This window comes from Lissotriton vulgaris, chromosome 5 (assembly GCF_964263255.1).
Source record: "Lissotriton vulgaris chromosome 5, aLisVul1.2, whole genome shotgun sequence".
Classification (NCBI taxonomy): Eukaryota; Metazoa; Chordata; class Amphibia; order Caudata; family Salamandridae; genus Lissotriton; species Lissotriton vulgaris.
The window spans coordinates 1,885,912,757-1,885,935,783 of NC_141693.1; the positions used below are offsets into that span (position 1 = coordinate 1,885,912,757).

At 45.5% G+C, this 23,027-nt stretch overlaps 1 protein-coding gene across 1 annotated transcript in view; it reads left to right on the top strand.

The window, feature by feature from the left end:
* LOC147717626 (E3 ubiquitin-protein ligase TRIM39-like) overlaps positions 1–21,308 on the top strand; it is a 383,703-nt gene extending 362,395 nt beyond the window's left edge. Inside the window, exon 8 of the mRNA XM_086924415.1 lies at positions 21,144–21,308. The gene's annotated coding sequence lies outside the window, so the exon portion shown is untranslated. The remainder of the gene's footprint in view (positions 1–21,143) is intronic.
* Positions 21,309–23,027: the final 1,719 nt, after the last annotated feature.

Sequence of the window (23,027 nt, forward strand, 5' to 3'; positions counted from 1 at the left end):
TTGGAAGCCGTCAATTAATGGTTCCGATTTTAGGACGAGATCGAGGATAAGAAATCATTATGTCTCCTATTCCTTTCTCTTGGGTTTCATATAGGGAATACTAACTTGTTTTAATAGAATTCGTAATTCCTTTACTTTTAGCTAACACATGATAAGATGGCGCTACCTGCTGAACAATAGTCCATCTTCTATCTTCAAAGAGATTTGTAAATGTGAGGCAACGAGGTATTGAATTATTAGAATATGTAAATTTTTCTTAGATTGAGTTAGATATTGTCCGCCAAAAATACCAAAAATAGAAATTTGATTATAGCGATCGGAATATATGTCATTTTCATTTAACTACTAGAATTCGTTTTTAGAAATAAATAAGATATTGAGGATTGCTTTAATACGGTATTTATAAATATCTTCTCCACATATGATACAGTAGAAATACTTGTTAGGTGAAGTCCGCTCTCTACTTCCAAACAAGATAGGGTATATAAGCCCAACCCAAGATGGCGCCGATGCTAGACTCCGCTGTAAACATGTGCTGTATAGAAGACTACTGATTCGTGTTACCGGTAGGTCCTTACGGTGCAGTCAAAGGCGGGAGATAATGACTTTAGCCTAGATGTTAATAGTGTGTCTACATGACACTAGTAATGTTGGTAATATTATTGTGCTATTGGTCTATGACTTTTTCCTAGGTTCGGTACAAAAGGGGGTGGTGATGGACGGAGCATCTGAATCAATCAAACACTCACACCCAGTCAAAAGATCTGGGTTTAATCCATCACCGTTCTTTAGCCCACTCTGCCACCCCAGTTCAGACATGGCTATATGCAAATCAGTCTGACCCTGTGCCTCATCAGGGCCGGCCCTAGGCATGTGCAAAGTGTGCACCTGCACAGGGCCGCCAAACCCCAGGGGCCGCCACGACAAGGATCGGATTGGAAGGATCTGATAATCGTGCTTGGCAGTGGCGGCCCCCTGGCAGGATTTTGGCAGCCTCCGCAGGGACGTAACACAGGCCCACGCAGCCCCCATGTGGGGGGGGGGGGGCACTGCGCCACAGGGGCCCCCTCCGCGGCACTGCAGCACTACACATGCGCCTGGAATGTGAGAGCGTTCAGGCCTCTTGCGTTAGTCTCCACGTCACGGCACCTCCCTGTGGCCTCTTTTATCAATTAAATAGTGCGCAGCTGCGCAGACGAATCTCCGTGGTCTTCACTCTCTAAGGGTGGGGCTGGTTACCATTGTCAAGGGCATCATCCCAGAAGATTTCAAAGTGAGCGCGATGAGTTAAGGAATCCCGGAGGGCCGGACATAACTTAAAGGGAATGCGCGGCCACCGGCAATCGTTTCAATTGCCTTGCCCTGTCTCCTGCCGCCTATTCGCGCCTGCCACTGAAGCTGCAGGCCAGGCATCAGGTCAGTCTTGGAGGAGCGAGGAGTCTCAGAGGGTGGGGTGGGATGCATCTTGGGGTCCGGTTTAAAAAGTAATTTAGGCCTCTCAGCAGCCCCCGTGTTCCAGACTCCAGGGGCCCCCTCAGCTCCGTAGCACACACAGAGAGGAGGTGCTGCTTATCTGCGTGTACTTCGGGGAACAGATGTTACATTTTGAAGTTAGTGAGGCGAGTTATTTATGTCGGTGGTTGCAGCTGCAGGTGGTGGGCATTTAGACTCAGTTTTGGGGACTGGCCTTTTCCTCACGTCACAGAGAGAGAGGCCTGAGTCGTCCTGAGGGTATTCTCCAGAATGATTTTGCCATCAGGCAGGCCTCACGTTGGCTGGCAATATGTGTTTTGTTTTTTTCTGTCACTCAGCTTGGCAACACTAGACATCAGTGTTGTTGCAGTTGGGGCCATGTCCCGATGTGGGAGAGAGGCCAGGCCTGGAGTGATGCTAAGCTGCCCCATTTATATGTCCCTACGATTTGGTGCGAGTTCCCTGATCCTTTCTACCCTGTTTCTTCAATAAATTGTAGTGGCAGTCTGCCCATGTCTTTATGCCCCTCTATCTAAATCCCAGCATCTGTAAATACATGCCTGTTACTGTGTCTGTGTCCCAGTGTCCGTCAATGCATGCCTTTATGCCTTCCTGTCTCTCAATTGGAGAGTGCACAACTGCATCTGTGTCCCAGTGTCAGCCACTCCCTGTCTTTCCACCTCCTGTGTCTCAGCTCGTGTGTGTGCACATTAACACCGCCTACGGGCCTTACACAGGCATCAGATGCCCCCATTGAAACTTCCATGTGTCCACCTCTAGTCGCAATGATGCACTAATGTCTGCCAGACATTGCACCCCTGCAACAGAGGGAAACAGGGGCACACCGAGGAACAAGTATAGAGTGTCTTGTTGTGCAAATGTTTGTTATTTGCAATATTTTAATATTCCCCTCGTCTTTATTGTTTTATTTTGCTTGCGAGAAAGTATCACTTGTACTCGTTGAAATGTCACTCATAATAGCACTGAAATTATGAAAATGTCACACATGGAAATCTGAAAACCTGGCAGCTATGCGTTTATTTGTCATGCTCAGTGGGAGCAACGGAATCCATCAGAAAAGGGAGGAAGAGAATGATAGAAAAACAGTGATAAAAGGAAGATTGCATGAATGAAAACTTCAAGAGTAAGAAAGAGAGGAAGGTTTGGGTAGTGGAAGAAAGGCAACCTGCCGAGTCCAGGGGCGCAGTTACCATCTGTGCAGGAGGTTCAGTTGCATGGGGACTTGGAACTCTGAGGGGCCCATTGACCTATGATAATTGCTGTTTTTGACTACCTAACAGCAGTAAAAGGCGGAATTGTCCTTGCTTGCACCAGGGCCCATGACTTTCTTGCAGGGCTGCGGAATACCTCAGAGGTTGGCTCCTAAAAAAATACTTTGTGCACTCCACTTTATTATTATTATTATTATTATTATTATTATTATTATTATTATTATTATTATTATTATTATTATTCTAATACAAATTAAGCAGTGGCAAGTCCGTGGTTGACGAAGATTAAAGTGAATCAAGACGCTCCTCCTCACCCCCGACCAATGAAACCAGGGCTGTAAGCCTGTTGGCAAATGTGAAGGTTCTCCAAAAAGGGATAGGTCAAAGAAGGAGAACTAAGGAAGCTTTATGCTTTAAACTCAGCCTTTGAAAATGTTTGAGAGGAGCAGGTTAAAACAAACTAATGAAAATTAATACTGTCAACACTTTTCTTCTTCATATTGTAGGCATGGAAGACAAAGGCAAATATTGAACCCCTTGAATGTGCCCGTCAGCCTACGGCCGTCGCTAGCACTACCTGCGCACGTCCATTGGCTAACGCGGCCCGACGGCTCAATAGAACTCCTGTAGCACAGCAGAATTTGCGCCGCGGTTAAGGAGTTAAAGCAACAAACCAAAAATACATCTATTTAACAATGTAATAAAGACGGAATGTGTTTTTTTTATTTCTGTCAATCTATTCTACCAAGTAGCACATTTCACATGTGACACCCTCAGCCATTTCTTTTTTTCCAGCAACAAATTACTGCATTCTGGGGTTGGTGCATTAATCTGAGCAGGGGCAGAGACATGCTGTGGAAGCTGTACTGACCTTGTGTCAGTAAAACCCAGGGGATACTCCTGTTAGGCCACAGGTACTACTGCTAGTGACACTGGGTAGTGGTAACTCAGTTTCATTGTTGAACATTAAAAGAAGGCGACTTCAGGCAGGATAGAATTGGTGCTCACTAGGCACGTCTTACTTTCGTTCTTGGATCTGACTATGTTGACAGCACAAACTTCATATCTACAGATGTTGGATTTGTCTTTGTGGATCCTGGCTTGTTTGGCTCATTTATTGTTAAAATTTCTTTCACCTCATGAATTGTCCCTCTTGGACATAAAAGATTAACCATTGGTGTTGGCAGCAAGGTAAGCAGGGCCGGCCCTAGGCTGGGGACTGCGTGGTAATGGCATTTTGTTTGCTTTGATACTTGCACAAGTGCCACCATTGCCTTTGCCTACGAACGTAACGTTTGTTCTTGTGCTCGAGTGTCTACCATATATTGCTGTATTATACCTCCTCTAATTATACTTTGTTTTCTCTCGAGCAGGCTTCACTTTAAAATAGTTTATTGCAGGGGATTAGACTGTAGACACCTAGATCTTTGTTTACCCAACAAATTCCAAAGCATTGTAGCTGTAAGATAACTTTGGTGGTGAATACACTTGCTGGCGACTGGCAAGATCTGTGTGTAGTCTAGTTACAGGCCGGCCTCAGTCACTCACAGGCAAAGAGCCACCGATTATTTCTCTGTGGGGGGTTGTGGGGGTCCGGTGCCCCCTGTCATGGCCCTGGCACTGCAGCTGTCTGTGCGCCCAGTACCTCATGTCGTGTGTCACAATGCCCTCCTCCTCCTAAATTGTATCGTTCTGAGACGAATTCGGAAGGGTAGGAGCAGCCGCAGGTACTGGTCAATCATCTAACGACTTTTCTGGACGTATTATTAAAACACCTTCCTAAGCTCCGGCCCTGCTGGACCCCCTCTTCCGGGGCCCCCACCTACGCTCCCTGCACAGGGCCACCATGAGCCTAGAGCCGGCCCTGGCCTCATGGGAACAGTCCAACCCGAACTGCCACGCCATGTCTTTCCTGGACCGGAAACAAGCTTCCGAGGACCGGTTTCTGGCATTCCAGTGGCAAAGTGAGCAAGGGACTCACGTCTGAGCATACCCTGCCACACTTATGGCGGCCAAAAGCGGTACAAAAGGGGGTGGTGATGGACGGAGCATCCCAGGTTCTCCACACCACTGGAGTCAAGCTATCCAGGCTGATAGCCAGAAACCGGTCCTTGGATGCTTGATTCCGGTCTGGGAAAGACATGGCTTGGTAGTTCGGACTGGACTGTTCCCATGAGGCACAGGGTCAGAGCTGATTTGCATATAGCCAGTGTCTAACCCAGGGTGGTGTGGAGTGCAAAAAACGATGGATTTAGGCCCAGATCCTTGTACTGGGGTGAATGTATGACATTGTTCTACATTCTGTCCATCAACTGTGTTTTTTGCAATTTTCACCCCGAGTGTGCTGGGTATACTCAGACGTGAGTCCCAGGCTCTCCACACCACTGGAGTCAAGCTATCCAGGCTGATGAAGGCTGATAGCCAGAAACCGGTCCTTGGATGCTTGATTCCGGTCTGGGAAAAACATGGCTTGGTAGTTCGGACTGGACTGTTCCCATGAGGCACAGGGTCAGAGCTGATTTGCATATAGCCAGTGTCTAACCCAGGGTGGTGTGGAGTCCAGAAAAACGATGAATTTAGGCCCAGATCCTTGTACTAGGGTGAATATATGACATTGTTCTACATTCTGTCCATCAACTGTGTTTTTTGCATTTTTCCTAGGTTCGAACACAAAACAATAATCGAGTTACAAGAACCGTTTGTTTTTTCAACTAGATGTGACACGGTTCTTCCTATTTGAGGTATATTTGGATAGTAATTTCTTTATCATTTCTATCTGATATAGATATGATGTAATCTAATCTCCGTGATTTTATTTTTACCCTTTAGAATTGAACTCAATACATCGGTCGAAATATTGGCAGTCAGTAATTTGTTTAAAGAGAGAAATAAACGATAAACTGTTTCTACTCAGGTATTCTCTCCCTTCTCTCAATAATTAATCTTTGACTTGTCGGGACCATGTGATGTGTTATTGGTAGATCGTATTTTAAGGTCACAAAATAGGAGATAAGCCTCTATGTTACTCGCGTCTCTTTGGAGTTTCTATTTGGCTAGTATTTGATTGTTGGTTGTAACTTCAATAGAATCAAAATGTGTACAGTCCTTAATGAAATATGACACATACCCTGCCTCTACTATAAAAAGACTTTGACTATATATTTTAGAGATCCAAGATAATTTTTATCGAAACTAATGGTCACAATTAGGTTTAGCCTTTTAATCATCCTTTTGTAGATACATGATAACAATCATGACTAGTGTTTTTTGTTGATTAATTTATTTCCTTTTCGTAGGAATCTTATATGTATCTGGTCGGTTTGAATTTGGAATCTTACTTCATTTTGATATTGTTCCTGAAATGTAATCAACTTGGTAAGTTGAATTTGATATATGTTTAGATTTGACTGAGAGTAGTTAGGGGCACAAGCTTTAATTCACTTGTCCTAATTATTTTTCCACTAATAGATTTACTTTTAGTGGCACCCTATACACAACAAGTGTTGGTTCTTTGTTTGGTTCTTTTCACTTCACTCTATTATATCTAGATAATTTTTTCTTGTCACAGAAATTTGGTGTATCACTTGGGATGTGATTTACTTTTGAGCACTTTGGTTACCATCTTTCCTCTGTAGGTTCTTCCCATAGCCTTTAATTTGATCACTCATGTGAAACTTTTTAAGGCATATATCCATGTGAATTAAGGATATAAATTGCTTACTTTTAGTAGTCATTGGCTGAGGAGCCAGACGAAACACGTGTTGGCAAAATCTGTTGGTTATTTGTAATGCTGAAGAACCCCTTATGACTTGGACCCGATGATTGGACTGAACTATGAAATTGGATTAAAATAAATAAAGAAGATACAGAACCCATAATATCTGGATAAGACTGTTATTGATTTGGACCTTTCTACTTAATAGTGTTGCTCAGGTTGAAAGATTGTATTTGTAATATAGGATAGATTATTATCTGTCTGTTGTTACAACCTATGGTAGGGGATGTATCTCTACCTTAGAGCATATACTAGTTAAGATATATAAAGAGTAAATATATTCACACTATTTTGCGCATTATTCCCTACTGCCAATCTGTTGTGGAGTGCTCTGTTCATAATAAATAAATGAGACCTATTTATTGCGCTTGTTGTAATTTTTATGAAAACAAATCAGAACTGTGGCATCTGGTATACCTTTTCCCAATGAACCAATCAGGCCTATATCATTGGCTTCTCATCATAAGCAACTCAGACCTACTGTTTTGAGCAAAAGCTTCCCCACAAGTCAACCAACAGGTACACAGTAATAAAATTACACAATTTGTACAAAATTAGTTGTCAAAACTATGTAAAATCCCTCCTAAAAGGACCTTAAAAGGAGTATCACACTGCAAATATTCTACCCCTATGGTTCGTTTGAGGAGGTTACCGACAGCAATGCCTTGTATGATAATCTGTGAGATTCCATGCAACAAAATACCTTCCCACTGGCTTTGCCCACAGTTTAATAAACCACAGCTAAAGGCATAATGCCTTTAACATGTGAATTTCACAAAAAGTAAGTCAGGCATTACTGCCTTTCTCATACCTCTTCATAATAAATCAAACCTACAAAATCTGACATAACCTTTCCTAATCAACCAATAAGGCCTATAGCCTTTACAATTGGCTTGACAACCAACACAGGCGTATTGAAGTGCACAGATGCTGTCATCCATTATAGATACAGTTCTAAAATTACAAATATGTACAAAACTACAATTGGGAACACAATATACTCAAAAGAGCCTAAAAAGGATGAGCACACTGAAAATCTTCACTTTCCAGGGTCTGCCACAGGGATGATGAACACCAAAAACCCTTGCCTGTAATATTTCATGTAATAAAATACCAGTCTACAGTCTGTAAGACGGTACAAAAGGGGGTGGTGATGGACGGAGCATCTGAATCAATCAAACACTCACACCCAGTCAAAAGATCTGGGTTTAATCTATCAACGTTCTTGTACCGCTTTTGGCCGCCAAAAGTGTGGCAGGGTATGCTCAGACGTGAGTCCCTTGCTTACTTTGCCACTAGATTCAAGCAAGCCGGGCTGAAGACGGCTGGAATGCCAGAAACCGGTCCTCGGAAGCTTGTTTCCGGTCCAGGGAAGACATGGCTTGGCAGTTCGGGCTGGACTGTTCCCATGAGGCACAGGGTCAGACTGATTTGCATATAGCCATGTCTGAACTGGGGTGGCCGAGTGGGCTAAAGAACGGTGATGGATTAAACCCAGATATTTTTACTGGGTGTGAGTGTTTGATTGATTCAGATGCTCCGTCCATCACCACCCCCTTTTGTACTGCTACAATCTGTAAGACAGCATGATAACAATCCACCATAAAAAGCCTATTGGCTTTAACAAATGCTTTAACAAATAAGCCAAGCCTATTGCTTCTGTCATAATGTTTAATAATAAAGTAATCATACCTATGGCTTCGGACATATCTTTTAACCATGAACCAATCAGGCCTCTATGCTTCATCATTACCACCATAACCAACTGAGGTCTACTGTACTGAGCGTAAGATTTCCAACAAAGCAAGAGTCAAGCCTAATTTAAAAATTTGAAATGTAAACAATATAACAGTAACCAAATCAAAATACCAGATCTCGTAAGAGGGCCTAACAAGGTTTATCACAGGAGAAAACTTCTAAACCCATAGTTTGTCAGAGGTGGTAACGAACACTAAAAGCTTTGCTTCCGATGGAAATCTGCACTTCTATGTAATAAAATACCTCTCTGCAGATTATAATAGAGACAGTCCACCCTTAAATGCCTATTGCCTTTAGCATATCTATTTCACAATCAATAGGCTAGGCCCACTGAGTTAATCATAATAAGCAGATCTAGCTTATAGCCTTGGTTATTGTCTTTCCACCATAACCAACAATGCCCCGCTTTATTGAGCATAATCTTTCACACATGGCACCAGAGAAGAACAAACAACCTAATTATGTAGAAGAAGAGTCTTAATAGCATCACAGGGGCATCTGTGTGACCCTAAAGGGAAAGCTCCATCCATCACAGTGATATTTGGGTGGCTGAAAGGACAAAGCTTTCCTTGATAAACAGCCTATATCAAACGGCTGGAAAACCAAGTGATCAAAGCTTGTTGGAGGGTAAGTAATCCTTCTGTGTAAGCTCACTGCTGATAAATCAAAATGTGGGTGGTCCCACTCAATATTTCTCCTGAAAGCTCTTTTTCAACCCCAAAAAGGTCTGGGCATTGCTCCCAATGATAGTAACCACACAGGTGCTAACTATCACATTCCTACAAGTGTGGCAATTCCTACTATTTCAGGCCTCCAAAGCTATAAGAATCATTTGGAACGCAGGTAATGTTTTAATATATATTGAATTGATAATTACCTGTTGTGGTCATCTCTAAATTAGCTAGACTGCCATATTGTGGCAGACTGTCACAAGCACCAATGTTGACAATTGCGTACGTTTCGTTGCGATATATGCTAAAATCGGGAGATCTGTGATAAAATATTGAGGTGACAAAGCCTACGAGGACTTCCAGGCGCTAGGTTTTGCATGAGAAAACCGTGACATACGTTGGATCCTGGACCTGAGGCGTCGTAAATATTACCAGCCGTTGCCACAAAGGGTGTTACGTGGGGATTAAGTCAAGTCAAGTCAAATGATCTTTATTCGGATTGTAAAACATCCATAAAAGTACACATAAAATCCAGCAATAATATAAAACACAGATTCCGTCCCACTTATTACAAACTCATAACGATATACAATTTTATCATGTGCAAAAGTACAATTCTTGGTGCAAAGTATACATTGTGCAATAGGCAAATGTGCAAAAATGTGCATAGTGCAAATATTTCAATCAATTAACAGAGAAGCACGTGATCGTACGGCTGCTTTAAGAAAGCTGCTCACTCTGAAGATGGCCTCATCCGTCTTTAACATTAAAAAATCTTTAAAAGCTAGATTAAAATTGGTCAAAGCGTTTTTCCTACAGTACGGCATTAGAAAGTGCAAAGTGTGCAATCTATAAAAACCGCAAAAGAAAATGAAATGGAGCAGACTTTGTGTACCACCGAGATTACAGGGACATTTTAAGTTTCCCACACATTTATTAAAACCTAACGGAAAACAAAGTAAGTTTATAATGCTTCCGTCCCTGAATCGGAATAGCAAACTCCTATTCCATCTGCCTATTTTTAAGCGTAGATAACTCTGAGGCAGGGCGGATGGTTTCTCACTTAACTCCATAAAGGAGGTGTATCTGATTGTAGTAGATTTTGTCAAGTCACGCCTTAGCCTCTCCTTGCGTTAAAATTCATAGAGAGCCCTTTTTGTTAAATTCTTATGCGTATGGTCAATCAGTTGTGGGGATGTAAAAAGATGACCCAGGCCCACACTTGATAAACTATTTTCTACAGCCCTAAACCAGGGTATACAGTTAGCCTTCTAGCATTTTAGGCAATCCCTAATAATATCACGTGACAGGGAAGCAGCGGAATTACACCAGATTTTTATCCAAAACAATGCGGGTCTGGATCTTATAAAATCTTCAATATAAGAGTCTGGGGGAGGAGCCAAGATGGCGACCGGGTCGGACGCCTAGTCCCTCGGCTCCGAGGACCATCTCCTCCTTCGCTATTATCCTGCCGGCGATCCTGCACCGAGGCGGCACATTGCGGAAGCTGATGTGTTCCGACGACCCACGGTGAAATCCTGAGGCTTGCGCTTCCTCGCAAGTGGGTGAAACGTCCGACTGCAGTTTGCGGCCCGCAGCAGCCCTGGGACCGGGGCCTCAAGTGGATGTGGTGGCCGGTTGCCAAGCGAACAACACCGGGCGTCAGCGACTGTGGGGAGCCGGTCGGATCACTTTTACCGAGAAACGGCTGAATCTTGAAACGTATGCCCCGCTGGATTGCAGATACGGAACTAAGCGTACCTGACGATTTGATTGGGGGAATCACACGAGTGCAGGAGCCTTGAAACTGTTGGCGTACTGTCCCGCTATCGGCGGGAGGTTCCCGAATTTTCCGCCTCTTAAACATCGAACAGGGCGGATTCATCACGGGACAATGATTATGGCAACATATCGGTTCTGTCTGCCGCTCCTTCAACATACAGATATCGGATACCCCACTGTGCGCAGCCTGGCCCGACTCGGAGTGTTCCTACCAACGACTACTGAGGGCACAATAGAGTGCAGCCTTGAGGAGTCTGGGCTACAATGTGGTCGCGGACGTGTGGAGCAGGGGGACACGTTCGGAGGGGAGCGTGGAAGTGACCGGGGTTATGGCGATCTTCTGGCGGCTGTTGTCTCCCTGTGTCACGATATGGTGCACTCTGTTCGAACCCTGACCAGCAAGGTGGATGATATTGTGTGTGCACTGGGACGTTCGAGAGTGGCTGACTCGTAGGTCCATAGCGACATTCTTCGCTCCACGTCCGCCTACGACAAGATGGCTGCCCTATGCGACAGTGACGGCTTTGAGACTCCAAGCCCCGAGACGACTCTTGCTGTAGATGATGTTTGCCCGGGACGACGTGAAAACCTCGGATTGAAATCGCGACGGGAGTGTTCTCCCAAAGCCATGCTGCCCGTTACCCGGGGGCCGCTCCAGAAGTGGTTGGACACTGAGACTTTCCTCCCTGGCTCGGCTCCGCTCTATATTATGAGGATGGTGTACTTTTGGCCTGGCCTGGGATCACTGGATCTGCGGGTAAATAATATGGTTGAGCGGTTGAATCGGATTGACACTTTTGGACTGCTGTTCACGCTCTCCTGGGTCACTTTGGTAAGCAGTGGCGGAAAAGTTAAAACGGAACAGGGATGAACGCTTCCTATCACAGACTGGCAGTTTCTTCTTTGCTGACCGAGATGGATGTGCGGCGTGCTGATTTCTCTGATTACGCAATGTGCCGATTTCGTGCTTTGTAAACTGTCTGCTAGTAATGTTTTTTGTTATCGGATTTTACACCTTGTGCTAATATCGGAGCCACGGGAGGGTGATGCCGGGGGACTGGTGGTGGGCTCCTCCCCGTTTCCCACTACTTTCATTGTAGTTATAGTTTAGGACCTTTTTCTTACTTTCTATATTTCGGGACTCCTTTTTGTGGGGCGACAGGCACACTGCTATGGGGGGGGGGTAGGCCGTAGCCAGCTGCAGGGGTGCAGGGTGGGGGGTGGATGGGGGCTTTTGTTTTTTCTTTTTTGTTCTATTCTTTTTTCTTTCTTTTTTCTTATGGGCTTTAGAGTAAATCGACTCCCCGTTTATTGCAGATTGAATGGTGTGTAGTATTGACTATTTAGATGTTTTTCTTCAATGTGGATAGTCGTGGTTCTGGTAATATTAGTGAATTGTGTCCTTGTCTCTCCTGATCCTTAAACGCCGGAACCACTGTGCTGACCTAAGACATCCTGACACCGTTTATCCTTACGAACTAAAATTTGAAATTAGACCTCAGTACCTCTGTAATTAATCCTTTGCGCACTGCCATATTGCTCTGTACTGTACTTGTGAGCCGTCGGGCGTTTTGTTGGGCTTTGTGTACAATCTGCTATAAATAAAGGTCTTCCAAAAATTAAAAAAAAAAAAAAATCTTCAATATAAGGAAGATTTAATTCCCTATGGCAGATGTAAGTTGGTACACTTATAACCCCCCCCTAAAATCTTCTGACAAAATCTGTTTTCTTCGGTCTGTAATTGTGTGCTATTGGAGTAACCCCATATCTCGGCACCGTAGGTGCCCACAGGTAGACATTGTGTTTTATAAATTTGTACAAGTGACACAATCACGTCTGCTTGTTTGGGTTGGCGAAGGGAGGTTAAAGAGTTTATGGCCTTGCTCATTTTATTCCTTCCCAAGGCGACATGGGGTTGTCAAGAGCCAGTGTTGGAAAATAACAGACCAAGATAAGGGAAAGTGCAAGTGCATTTTAAAATATCATCCCCTGATTGAATGTGACTTATTTTGTAACTTTTAGGGCCGCAAGACATTATAAATGACTTTTTGAAGTTAGTGCAAAGGCCCAGGTCTGCCATAAATTTAACAAAACCAAAAATTAAAATTTGCAAGGCTTTTGGTGTGCGGCCCATAAGGACCGCATCGTCCGCATAGAGTAATGCAGGGACAGAATTGCCGTTAAGAACATCATTGGTTAATTTGCTCAAACAAACACTCAGATCAATAATATACAGGATAAAAAGTAGGGGGGCCAGAACACAACCTTGTTTGACCCCCCTACCAATTAAAATATCATTAGAGACTTCACCATCATTATTTATACGAACACGAGCTTTCAAATCACTATGAAGGTGTGCCAGAAAATAAACTAAAGATTCATCTAAACCATAATTTACCAAAACTGACCATAAACGGGAACGATTAACAAAATCAAACGCAGAACTTAAATCCATGAAACCAAAATATATGGGTGATTTTTTGACGATCGTATATTTGGCCATAAGTAGGTTTAGATTCAGACACTGTTCCACCGTACCCACTTTACTCCTGAACCCTAGCTGGCAGGGATGTAAGATGGTATTTTCTTCCGCCCAAGTACTAATTCTATTAAAAAGGACCCTTAGACCTTTAGAGTATTGTCAATTAATGATATTGGGCGATAACAGCCAGGATCAAGTCTATTGCCTTCTTTGAATATGGGTACGATGGTACTACAAGACCATGTTTCCGGGACAGCAGTGGTGGATAAATTATTGAAGACATTGCATAACAAGGGTGCCCAGAAGTCAGGTTCAGATTTAATTTAATCGATGGATAAACCATCTGGGCCAGGAGCTTTGTTACCAGCACTTTCAATGATAGCATCCTCAACCTCAGACAACAAAATATTTAAAGGCTTTATAACTGGGATAGTTGTAATTGGGTTGCCAGTCGCAGAAGCGTCATAGATCTTAGAAAAATGGTCAACCCACGCATCCCCTGTTATATTGCAATTAATGGGGCAGATGTTAGAACCCAGTGACCTAAAATTCTTGACAGCCCTCCAAAACCCTCCAACGTCTCGCAGGGCTGCAGTGCGGACAAGGGAATCCCAGTGATCTTTTAATAGTTCGTCTGATCTAGTTTTTAGACAAAGTTTATATCTGAGTCTCAAGGTCCTTACCAGAGACGGGTCTCGTGGTGCTGCAGTAAGGGCAGCCCTAAGTTCCCGGTTGGCTTTGGAACAAGAGGTGTCAAACCACCTGGGATTGCTATTGGTGTGGGCTGGGGCTGGTTTGGAGATTTCACCTTTGATTCCCTTGCATATCTCACAAAAAGAGTTAACAATGTCAAGCCCCGGGCTGGTGGTTGATAGACATACTGAGACTAGAGTAGGATGTTTTTTAATGACTCTAGCCAAGACTCCTTGGTTGTCTATCCCCCTCCAAGCCACCCTTAACCTATCTGTTGATGCCATTAAGTTTTTTGCCCCGATTTCTATTCTGTTCGTATGTGTTTTGGTTGATTTGAGGCAAATTAAAATTGGATAGTGGTCGCTATACGGAGACGTGATAACCTCAGATTTCAAAAGGAGATCCTCAAGGAGAGATGAAATGAAGACATAATCGATAGTGGTAGAGCTCCCACGGCCGATGTACGTAGGGGCGGGTACATAGTTCACATTCATATCCAATTTCTCCATAGCATCAACTAAGTCACATGTTGCTAATCTGTCACAGCGCTATGAGACCTAAGGGTGACCTATGCACTATACAAATTAAAATACATAACATAACTAACAGGTCTGATAGTTCTTCGCCTCTCCTACAAGGCAAGGAACTATAGTGAATGTGTGCATTGAAATCGCCTCCCAAGCAAATGTCATCAAAGCTTCCGTATTTTTGGCCATCCACTACTTCGTCAATAAATGTAAACCAATCCAGAAAATTAATATTGGGATGGGTTATAAAATCATTATTATAAAAATTAACAAAGTATAACTTTAACCATCCTGTATATTTCAATGCCATAAAATGTTTGTTAGTGGTTGGCAGTAGTTCAGTTTTAACACCAGCTGTAATTTTAACCCAAATTGATAAACCCCCACTAGGGCGGCCAATGGGAGGAGATGGAACAATCAAATTATGGCAGCTGTAACCCTCAAGGAGTAAAGATCTTGTACACCAGGTTTCCTGCAACATTAGGACATCAAAGCTTGTTACCCAATCATTCGAAGACTTTATATTCATTTTAGCCTTGAGGCCAGCAATGTTCCAACTCAAAATGGAGAATTCATCAAAGTCTATAGTGGAGATTTGGCCAGAAACGCCTTTTGTGGGGTCAAATGGCATCCTACACCTGTCTGAGGATTTCAACAATGTTGCACTAGGACAGATGGGTAAGTTGCCAACAAGGGCCTCATTGTTAGTGTGATCATTAGCTAAGGTGTAAGAAGGAGTATCTAATGGTCAGTCCAGACTCCATGTATCTGACAGTGCGGAGAATCTATTAAAAACTGGGAAAGGCGACAGCGCCGGAAAAGGTTGGAAGGAATGTGGGGCTGAAAAGGGTTGCATAGGTGGGGGCCTATAAAAATAACCCAAGGGCAAGAGAGTGACAACAGTAGAAGGTCCTGTGTTGGTGCTATTATGGTTAAGTATGTATTTAGCAGTGCCAGGGTGCCTAAAATTTAGAACAATACAGTCCCCATTGAAGTCTTTGCGTAAGGGACCAATCCAACTCACACAACGGGCAGACAGAATTTAATTCCTAATGTCATAACCTACCCCCTTGTGTTTGGTCAGCCAATCAATACACTTATTATTCAACTGGACCCAGGATTCCCCCTGTCCTTCCTTGAGAGGTGGGACGCCAGCCAATACTAAAACGTAAGGGCAGGCGTCAGGTGGTAAATGAAGGGTAGGTTCTTGAGATTTTCTGGGTCTACTAGCTGTTAGTTGGGCATTCCTGGCGTTGTTACTGCTTTGTACCGCAGGATTTACAGTAGGGGTGGTTAAGTTATGGCCCTCCTGTTGTGTACTTTTGGGAGTAATAGTAGGGTTAGAAGAGCCTGCGACTACAAGTGGGGTTGACTTGGCTTTAGTGACCGGTTTAGTTTGCCCTGTGTTAGTGAGCCTAGGTGTATTATTGGCTATTAGGGTACTGCTGGCAGGTTTAGGAACGTCCTTCGTGCTGCTGCTGCTGGTGCTAGGCGCACCGCACAGAATAACCTTACTGACAGACTCCAGGTCCTTCAAAAGGCGGTCACCCCTAAGCTGGTCAAGGCTAATCCCCCCTTTCCTTTTGACCTCTTCCTTTTTAGCTAAATTTTCTAATTTATCTAACCGTTTAAAAACAATATTAAATTGCTTGATCATTTGACATTCCAATTGTTTAAAAACAGTATCTACAATTGTCTCGATAAGATTCCCATTGGGCTTGGGTTGTATAGTACTGTCAGTCAAAAACTCAGTCTGTGTGCCCAGGGAATTGTGATCATCGCTGGAAATGGTTATGGACGGGGCTAGTACATCAGTTTGCGGCATATCAATGTTGTCGGTTTGATCCCCAGTTTGTTGTTGTTTCCCTCTAGTCCACATGCTCTGCGGAGTTGGTTGGTTCTTATTACGGACAGGTTGCTTCCTTTTGTTAACAATCGATTTCAAAGGGCCCCTTTTCCTTTTACCCTCACCATCTTTATTGTTCGTGGGCGGGGATGGAGTTATGAGCTGTACAGCACAGTCAGGCTGTGAATCAATGGTTATGACCGGACTGCTATCCCCAGGCTGCAGTTCCGATGATATTAATGTGGTGGAGGGTTTCATGATGGTAATTACAGGAGATAGCGGGAGGTTGTTGGGAGGATTAGCTTGGGGTGAGTGCAAGACAGTGTTGTTATAACCCAGTGACATCCTCCTTTCTGTGTTAGCTATTTCCTCCTGGTCCAGTGTTAGTGCATTTTCGAGTAAACATTCAAAGGAGGGAGGTGGGTTGGGGGAACACGTGGGAGCAGGCACTGTAGGCGTGTTGTTTCGCTTCCCCATGTTGGATTATCCCCTGCTCACCTCTTGTGGTAGAAGTTAGGGCTATGGCCCGGCCTCTGAGGGCCACAGAGGGCCCGCCCTTGTCCCGGGCTTCTCCCGCGCGCGACTCGCGAGGCGAGTGGTGTTCCGGTCACTTGTAGCGCCTCCGGGCGCGCTGGCGTCGTCACTAGTGCGCGTCACACTCCCAGTGCCTGCCGGGAATTGTGGTTTGGGTGCAGGCGAGTGGTGAGTCCTGCCGTTCCCCTCACGGCGTCCGGTGGCGTGTGATGTGCTATGCCGTTTCCCTCACGGCTGCCAGGTGATGTCTGTGCCCCCAGGAGCTCGCTGTGCTCCGGACAGTTGTAGCGCCTCCGGGCGCGCTGGCGTCGTCACAAGTGCGCGTCACACTCCCAGTGCCTGCCGGGAATTGTGGTTTGGGTGCAGGCGAGTGGTGAGTCCTGCCGTTCCCCTCACGGCGTCCGGTGGCGTGTGATGTGCTATGCCGTTTCCCTCACGGCTGCCAGGTGATGTCTGTGCCCCCAGGAGCTCGCTGTGCTCCGGACACTTGTAGCGCCTCCGGGCGCGCTGGCGTCGTCACGAGTGCGCGTGACACTCCCAGTGCCTGCCGGGAATTGTGGTTTGGGTGCAGGCGAGTGGTGAGTCCTGCCGTTCCCCTCACGGCGTCCGGTGGCGTGTCATGTGCTATGCCGTTTCCCTCACGGCTGCCAGGTGATGTCTGTAGGGATTAAGTGTGGAAAACCAGGAAGTTGGTTTTTCGGAAGGTGGTTGGGCTAGGACGTGAGAGCAAGGCAAAAGAACCACAAAAGGAAGCGAGAATGGACGCTAGCACTGCAGGATCCAGTTGTGAAAGCAGAGGGGCCACTGGTAGCTGGGAGTAGAAAAGAAGTACACGGGGCGGAGGAAAACGGGGCTCAGGGACGTGGGCGGTTTGTTGTGGTAATAATGGAACATGGTTAAGGGGGGGCTACTGACTTCTGAGGGACAGAGGTAGAATGGGCAGGGTAGCTATAGTATGGGGGGCAGAAACCGGGCGCCCATACAGTGGTGTAGCCTTAAGGTGCCAGGGCAGCAGACTGCCTAGGAGGTGGAGGTGACGACACGTGAATGTAGTGAACGCCCGGCGTTTTGTAACCAACTAAATGCCACCTTACAGTGCATTATTTTAGGTAAGTAGGTACCGCAGAAAAGTGCACTGTGCTACACGGCAGAACCATGTTGGAGTAAAGCGCCGCTGGGTGGTGCTTTGCAGTGGAGAGGGAGTGCAGGGCAGTGCTTAGTTGTCCGGTAAGGTGCATTAGTGGGATGGGAACATTGGTCCAGATTAAGGGGAGGTAAGAATTCTTACATTTAGGTAGATGTTAGAGTAGATTTAGACCATCCAGTTGAGGTTTACAATTGCAATTTGGGATCGCAGCCCTATTCATCTAAATTCAGGACTACAGCTACTAGAATTGAAAGAAAAGCTGGTGTTGATAGGAGACTGCAGCAACGGATCTAGGATACGTGAACATTTTAGTCGACTGCATCGAAAGGAAATATGTTTTTATTCCTTACACTTCTAACCAGCCCATGGAAGAACCCTTTTAAATTGAGGTAGGGGTCGCCTCAACCACTGCTGCAAAATGCCCACGTCATATGCGTGACACGTCTCGTAAGGTTTGGATCTTTAGCCAAAACCCAGTGGAATTCTGAGATCATTTATTTTAGCCTTTACTCAGAGACTACGAGCTTCAAAATGCTACTTGACCCCCTCATTAAAAAAGAAATCTAGACATTCGTGGCTTACTTTGTTAACAATTGCACCTTTTTAAAATACGGAGCTGCACATGGATCTGCACTTTGGGGCTAATTTAATGGCTGTTGGCAGTCTAACTGAAGACCCAGGCTACGGGCATGCACCTCCATGGCTGTAGCCAGAGGGGTAGGGGTGATCAGGAGAAGGGTGTTTGCTCAAATAACCAGTGGTGCGCGCGCACCACAGAGTAGCAGGGGGATGGAGTTCGGAAGCGAACGCGCGGTGCTGCAGTGCTGTCCACCGGTGGGAATGGGCGGAGCAAATGCGCACGCCTTTGCCCAATAGCGTGCATTATTTTTATTTAAAAAACACGCTAAACCCAATGGCAGCCGGGGATAGCCTGGTCACATGCACGAGCAGCTTTCAGGACCCCATACATAAAGACTCTCGCTGCGTGAGCAATGCTGTGCACTGCAACACAGGCGTGAGCCCTAAAAAGGGACTAAGCCCTATGTGAAATGGTGCCCACGGGGGAAGGAGGCAGGCAACTCCAAAATGGAACCTGCCTGCCTACAAGGAAAGAAAAGTGGGCTGCACAAACCTTGTCTATCTATATACATTTTCATATGTGCATATATAATTATTTTGCTAAAAGAGAACTTGAGAATAAAAAATATTTTTGCAACCTATCTCCAGGCTACATTGGATGAATTTTATGTGTTATCAATAAAGGAGGTAGTCCAACCGAGAAATGGTTTTATTGAAAACCAAGTGGTGACTTTTTTCAATCAATCAATCAATCATTGCATTTATATAGCGCACTACTTACCCAGAGGGTCTCAAGGCGCGGGGGGGGAATCTGCTACTGCTCGAACAGCCAGGTCTTGAGTTGCTTCCTGAAGGTGAGGTGGTCCTGGGTCAGGCGGAGGTGGGTGGGGAGGGAGTTCCATGTCTTGGCGGCAAGGTAGGAGAAGGACCGTCCCCCTGTGGTGGCTCTACGGATGCGGGGGACAGCGGCGAGGGCGTGGCTGATCGATCGAAGCTGGCATTTGGGAACGTAGAAGTTGAGGCGGCTGTTGAGGCATCCTGGGCCTTGGCTGTGTAGGGCTTTGTGTGCGTGGGTGAGGAGACGGAAGGTGATTCTCTTGTTGACCGGGAGCCAATGCAGATCTCTCAGGTGCCCGGAGATGTGGCTGCGACGGGGGATGTCCAGGATGAGTCTTGCTGAGGCGTTCTGGATCCGCTGGAGTCTCTTCTGGAGTTTGGCGGTGGTTCCGGCGTAGAGGGTGTTGCCGTAGTCCAGACGGCTGGTGACGAGGGCCTGGGTGACCGTCTTCCTGGTCTCGGTGGGGATCCACCGGAAGATCTTACGTAGCATGCGCAGGATGTTGAAGCACGACGAGGAGACGGCGTTGACTTGTCTGGTCATGGAGAGGGAGGAGTCCAGGATGAAGCCCAGGTTGCGTGCGTGGTTTGTTGGTTTGGGTGTGCTGCCTAGGGCGGGGGGCCACCAGGAGTCGTCCCAAGCGGCGGGTGAGGATCCCAGGATGAGGGCTTCCGTCTTATCTGAGTTCAGTTTCAGGCGGCTGTTCTTCATCCATTCGGCTACCTCTTTCATCCCTTCGTGAAGGTTGGCTCTGGCGGTGGCGGGGTCGTTGGTAAGGGAGAGGATCAGCTGGGTGTCGTCGGCGTAGGAGATGATGTTGAAGTTGTGCTGGCGTGCGATGTCTGCGAGGGGGCTCATGTAGATGTTGAAGAGGGTTGGACTGAGCGAGGAGCCTTGAGGGACGCCGCAGATGACTTCGGTGGCTTCAGATCTGAACGGAGGGAGGCGGACTCTCTGTGTCCTTCCGGCGAGGAAGGAGATGATCCACTCCAGTGCCTTCTCCTGGACTCCGACGTTGCTGAGGCGTTGTACTAGGGTACGATGGCAGACAGTGTCGAAGGCTGCGGAGAGGTCGAGGAGGATGAGGGCCGCTGTATCTCCGTTGTCGAGCAGCGCTCGGATGTCATCGGTGACTGCGATCAGGGCGGTCTCGGTGCTGTGGTTGGCCGGGAAGCCAGACTGCGAGAGGTCACAATCTTTTATAAATGAAAGAAAATGAGGATAATTGAGGTAGATAGGCAGCAGCCTGCCGAGTGAAGATCAAGTAATTTCCTAGTTAGTTTTATCAGTGGTTAAATTGTTATTAATTTGGTGTTAAATATCTCAGTATCATTGAAGAGCAAGGACTCCTTGTTGACAGCTGCTCAATATTATGGTATCTCTGGGACCGTGTGGTTACTTCCCATTCCGGTAAGACAAATTGTAAATGATAGAATTGTGGTGCAGAAATACTGTCAGCATCGGTAATACCATCGCTTTAGTATCCCCCACTCACCAAAATCTGCTTAACCCACTGAGTAGGATATTAACTCGTGTTACTAAATAAAACTATACAATAAATTTAAATCCTTCTCTTACTGTGTCCACTCTGCTTTAGTGGAACTCTCAACATTCTAATGGTCTAATAAATGTCTGTACATTATGATATAACCTCTCTTAATGCTGAGCATAGAGTTTGGAATGGAGCGAGCAAATACACCACATAATCTAAATATTAGAAAGGTAAGGAAAAAAAATAGAAGATGTGTTCCTTTAAGTGCATTACTGTCTATAACCTCAGTGTATTGTGTATTTAATGTTTTTCAGAAAGGGACATCTATCAGAACTGGTGTGCACTGGCAGGAATCTATGCACATAAGCAGAGGTCTGGAAGAGGAGCAACCCGAAGAGAGTAGCATCTGCTAAAGACTGTAGATTTTCCTTTCATTAAAGAAATTGTTGTCACTGATCAAAATAAATACTAAGCAATCACTTGGCTGAAGCTGCCCCATGTTCTGTTGCTTTAACAAATTCATAATCCCAAGTGTGCCACTCTGCAGTTATGGTTATTTTGCACTTTCCATTTAAAAGAACGTTTTGATTTGCTACTAACTGATGAATCTGAAGAAATGTGTGTGTCCAGCTTAGTTATGCCATATCGGATTTCGACAAGACACACCTAGGGAGCTGTGATGAAGGGGAAGTCAGAAAGAAGCAATTTCCGTTTCAAGACCAATAGGAATTTCTGCTACAGAAGACACCTGTGCAATATAGGGATTGAGGGGACCGCTCTATCTCTCCTGTCCTCCTTCCTGGAAGCAAGAGAGCAGAGGTTGTTCTGGAACGGCCTGAAGTGAGACAACTTCTATCTCCCACGTGCTGTTCCGCAGGGGTCTGCGCTTTCCCCAACTCTGTTCAATCTCTACGTCACCCCTCAGGCTAATCTCCTCAGGAGCCACAGCTTTGCTCTGGCCTCGTACGCCGACGACTCTCAACTACTCCTCTCCATTCTTAATTGGCCGGAGACCACAGCAGCCAGGTTCCACACTTGCCTCACCGAAATTATGACCTGGATGAGTCAGAACCATCTGAAAATAAACACAGACAAGACAGAGGTGATGGAGTTCGGGTCGGGCCAGCCCCTATGGAATCGGTCCTGGTGGCCACCGGAAGCTGGAGACTGCCCCTCTCCAGTAGAGAAGGTCAGAAACCTGGGGATTATTTTCGATGGTAAACTGAATATTGGCCCCCAGATAAATAGCCTTATTTTATCGTGTTTTTTTTCTCTTAAAAACTCTGAGAAAAATCTTCCCCTATATCCCGCAAGAGCCTCAAAAGACAGTGATGGTTGCTCTTTTCCTATCCAAACTGGATTATTGCAATGCCCTATTTTTGGGAATCGATAAATACCAGCAACAATAACTGCAGTCTCTGCAAAATGCTGCAGCGAGACTCCTGCTGGGAATCCCCAGAGGTCAGTCAACCTTGGCCGGCATCAAACAGCTGCACTGGCAGCACATCAAATTCAAAACCTTAACCCTGGTGCATAAGGTAATCCATCGCAGTGGCACCGAGGACCTCCAAAATCTTTTCACACCTTATGTTCCTATTGGCAACCTCAGATCGGCTAGTTCTGGCCTTATTAAAACTACAAAAGTAAGGCGGGCGAGATGGGGGGGGCAGAGCAATCACGCACTGTGCAGCAAAACTTTGAAACAAACTGCCGCTTTCCCTGAAGCTTCAACCTTACCTTCAGCTCTTTAGGAGGAGTCTTAAAACCTGGATATTTACAGCCATATACGCCTGAAAACAATAGTCCTCTCCACCCACACTTCTCAGCTCCAAGACACCTCGGCAATCAAGCGCTTTATAAGCATCTAAACATAAACATAGAAATAATAATCCAGTTTTGGCATGAAGATATACTTTGACTCAAAACAATGTCATTTTTTTTAGGGTTAGGGTCATGTGTTTTGAAGACAGTTAAGTGAAATTTGAAGTGTTGCAAGACAGTTCAAGAGTTGCTGGTTTGAGAAACCGAGAGTGAATTCATAATACAAATATGATTAGATGAAACACAAAGTTCTCAACATCTAGAACTGTTCTCGAATCTGTTATGTGTATTTGTAAAAGGGGACCATCACACGAAAGGTTACCCTGGTGCTCAGCAGATAATGTGCCTAGCTCTGCCTATAGTAGGTTGACTAATTG